Source organism: Pseudophryne corroboree, chromosome 6 (assembly GCF_028390025.1).
Source record: "Pseudophryne corroboree isolate aPseCor3 chromosome 6, aPseCor3.hap2, whole genome shotgun sequence".
NCBI lineage: Eukaryota > Metazoa > Chordata > Amphibia > Anura > Myobatrachidae > Pseudophryne > Pseudophryne corroboree.
Window position 1 is genome coordinate 706,746,739 of NC_086449.1, and position 3,936 is coordinate 706,750,674.

A 3,936-nucleotide genomic window follows, 5' to 3' on the forward strand; every position below is an offset into this window, starting at 1 on the left:
GTTCTGACGTGCATTTAGGTGATAAGTCATTGTGGTGTAGAGTGCATCGCTCTAAGACCAATCAGATGTGCAGGGGAAAATGGGTTCCCTTGGTACCCTCCCTTTCCCTTGACGTCTGTCCAGTGGCACCGGTCATCTGCTATGTTTCGGTCCGGCCTTCCTCGGAAAGGTTCCTGGTTGTTGCATTACGATGGACCCCCGCTGGCAGCGGGGGTCCAGAGGATTTTACTATTTTTTTACCTGAACTGACAGACTTAATTCAGCTTAATAACATCAAGATGTGGCTAATTGGCTCCAAATCTATGTCCCTCAGCAGGTTTTACGTTTTAACTCTGGTCAAGTTATTTGTGTGTTCCCTTCACCCTCCCCCTCCCCCCCCCCCCATTCTCGTTTCTTCCACCTCCTTCCTTTGTTTATTTTACCGTTCCTCTTGTGTCTTGCTGCTGCTTCAATTGGCTGGAAGCTTATCTACTATTGCACAGTATTGTGCACATACCAATTTTTTTCTTTTGCCAGATCCTCCGGTATTATTTACTTGTTAACGTTAACATTTGCACCTCTTGCCAACTTTTTCTCTTATTCTTTCCCCTACCCTGTAGGATTGCTGGGTGATAGGTGTAGAGTGTGGATTGTGGGTCACTCCTATGTTTACTGGGCAGCTTGGTGATGAGAAGAAAGATAGGTTGAGTCTGCACAGGATCACTTGGTCAAATTGATATAATAAGTGCTATAGCTTTAATCAAATCCAATCAAAACCAACATCTGGCCATGTCATGAATTAAATAATTAATATATGGCGCTGGGTTGGCGGTGCTCCCAGAAATAGTTCAGTAAACTATTTGGAAAAGTAGAGAATGGTTCCCGTATAGTACCGGAGCCAAAGAGAAAAAAGAAAGACTATGTGTCTCTTCTGGGGCACACTTTTGTTGAAAATTATGAAAAATGTAAAATGTAACTTTTATTATATACCCTCTTAAAATAATGGCTATAAGGCAAAAAGAGGAATAACAACTAAGTAAATTATTTTTATCAATCCATCAGAATAAACATCAATTGATGTGATTGTTACAAATCTGGCATGATAGCTCAGTGAGCGAAAATATATATGTGTCTCCAATACTGACAAATAAATAAATAAATGATCTCTTCTCCTGAATATGGAACAATATAATCTCAGATAATGATATCACAGGAAGAAAGAGAAAACGTGAAATAAGATATATGCCGGGCTCCACAAAAATGCTAATTGAATATGGAATGTATTGCTTAGTTCTAGGTCCTGTGTCATTGGTTTGGATAAAAATACCTACAGTACCTGGTATTCTCTGGTGGTCTCCCACCCAGGTACTGACCTGGCCCACAGTGCTTGGCTTCCAAGATCAGACGAGGTTGGGCATACTCAGTGTGGTTTGACCGCAGGTAGATATATCACACCTGATAACACTGGGAACCATGTATTGTGGGATCTGAAAGAAAACCCAGCTTTCCTGTATGGTTGCTGGGTGCTAATAGGTCAAAAAATACAAAACAATACAAAAAAATATATATATACCTGTGGTACCTGGCATTCGCTGAGGGTCTCCCAACCAGGTACTGACCCGGCCCACAGTGCCTGGTTTCAAAAAAATCAGGCAAAATAATGTGATTTGACCATAGGTGAAAAAAAAATCACACCTAGGGGCTGCTGAAACACATGTGGGAAACAGGTGCACAGAGGACCATAAGGGTCTGGTCGAAGATATCTGTATGAATTCCCCACATTTTATGGGGTGTACTGAATGGGTGATAGTATATTACTACTGCAAACAGTTTTAGTGATAGTGAATCAGGTCTAATGTTAGACACCACTTCTGCTTTTTTATCATCTGCCTGGGCATCGAATGAGAAAATGAGAGGGTGGTGAGAAATGACACTGAAACAGAAGGAAGATAGGGGAAAACTTCTGCTGTCCTGTTTTATAACTAGTGATGTGCACCGGAAATTTTTCGGGTTTTGTGTTTTGGTTTCGGTTCCGCGGCCGTATTTTGGATTCGGACGCGTTTTGGCAAAACCTCCCTGAAAATTTTTTGGCGGATTCGGGTGTGTTTTGGATTCGGGTGTTTTTTTACAAAAAACCCTCAAAAACAGCTTAAATCAAAGAATTTGGGGGTCATTTTGATCCCATAGTATTATTAACCTCATAATTTCCACTCATTTTCAGTCTATTCTGAACACCTCACACCTCACAATATTATTTTTAGTCCTAAAATTTTAGTCCTAAAATTTTGATCCCATAGTATTATTAACCTCATAATTTCCACTAATTTTCAGTCTATTCTGAACACCTCACACCTCACAATTAGTGATGAGCGGATTCGGTTTTACTCGGTTTTACTCGGTTCTCAAAACCGAATCTTATTGGCTCACTGATGTCACGTGTTTTGGATAGCCAATAAGATTCGGTTTTGAGAACCGAGTAAAACCGAGTAAAACCGAATCCGCTCATCACTACTCAAAATATTATTTTTAGTCCTAAAATTTGCACCGAGGTCGCTGGATGGCTAAGCTAAGCGACACAAGTGGCGGACACAAACACCTGGCCCATCTAGGAGTGGCACTGCAGTGTCAGGCAGGATGGCACTTCTAAAAAATAGTCCCCAAACAGCACATGATGCAAAGAAAAATAGAGGAGCACCAAGGTCGCTGTGTGACTAAGCTAAGCGACCCAAGTGGCCGACACAAACACCTGGCCCATCTAGGAGTGGCACTGCAGTGTCAGACAGGATGGCAGATTTAAAAAATAGTCCCCAAACAGCACATGATGCAAAGAAAAAAAGAGGCGCACCAAGGTCGCTGTGTGACTAAGCTAAGCGACACAAGTGGCCGACACAAACACCTGGCCCATCTAGGAGTGGCACTGCAGTGTCAGGCAGGATGGCACTTCAAAAAAATTGTCCCCAAACAGCACATGATGCAAAGAAAAAAAGAGGCGCACCAAGGTCGCTGTGTGACTAAGCTAAGCGACACAAGTGGCGGACACAAACACCTGGCCCATCTAGGAGTGGCACTGCAGTGTCAGGCAGGATGGCTCTTCAAAAAAATTGTCCCCAAACAGCACATGATGCAAAGAAAAAAAGAGGCGCACCGAGGTCGCTGTGTGACTAAGCTAAGCGACACAAGTGGCCGACACAAACACCTGGCCCATCTAGGAGTGGCACTGCAGTGTCAGGCAGGATGGCACTTCAAAAAAATTGTCCCCAAACAGCACATGATGCAAAGAAAAATGAAAGAAAAAAGAGGTGCAAGATGGAATTGTCCTTGGGCCCTCCCACCCACCCTTATGTTGTATAAACAGGACATGCACACTTTAACGAACCCATCATTTCAGCGACAGGGTCTGCCACACGACTGTGACTGAAATGACTGGTTGGTTTGGGCCCCCACCAAAAAAGAAGCAATCAATCTCTCCTTGCACAAACTGGCTCTACAGAGGCAAGATGTCCACCTCATCATCATCCTCCAATTCCTCACCCCTTTCACTGTGTACATCCCCCTCCTCACAGATTATTAATTCGTCCCCACTGGAATCCACCATCTCAGGTCCCTGTGTACTTTCTGGAGGCAATTGCTGGTGAATATTTCCATGCAGTCACTCATATAATCCTCCACCATTCTTTCAATGGTGAGAGAATCATATGCAGTGACAGTAGACGACATGTCAGTAATCGTTGGCAGGTCCTTCAGTCCGGACCAGATGTCAGCACTCGCTCCAGACTGCTCTGCATCACCGCCAGCGGGTGGGCTTGGAATTCTTAGCCTTTTCCTCGCAGCCCCAGTTGCGGGAGAATGTGAAGGAGGAGCTGTTGACGGGTCACGTTCCGCTTGACTTGACAATTTTCTCACCAGCAGGTCTTTGAACCTCTGCAGACTTGTGTCTGCCGGAAAGAGAGATACAAC

General features: G+C 43.9%; 1 pseudogene; it reads right to left on the bottom strand.

The window, feature by feature from the left end:
• Positions 1-1,303: 1,303 nt before the first annotated feature.
• On the bottom strand, positions 1,304-1,421 carry LOC134937401 (5S ribosomal RNA; annotated as a pseudogene).
• Between the last annotated feature and the right edge of the window lie 2,515 nt (positions 1,422-3,936).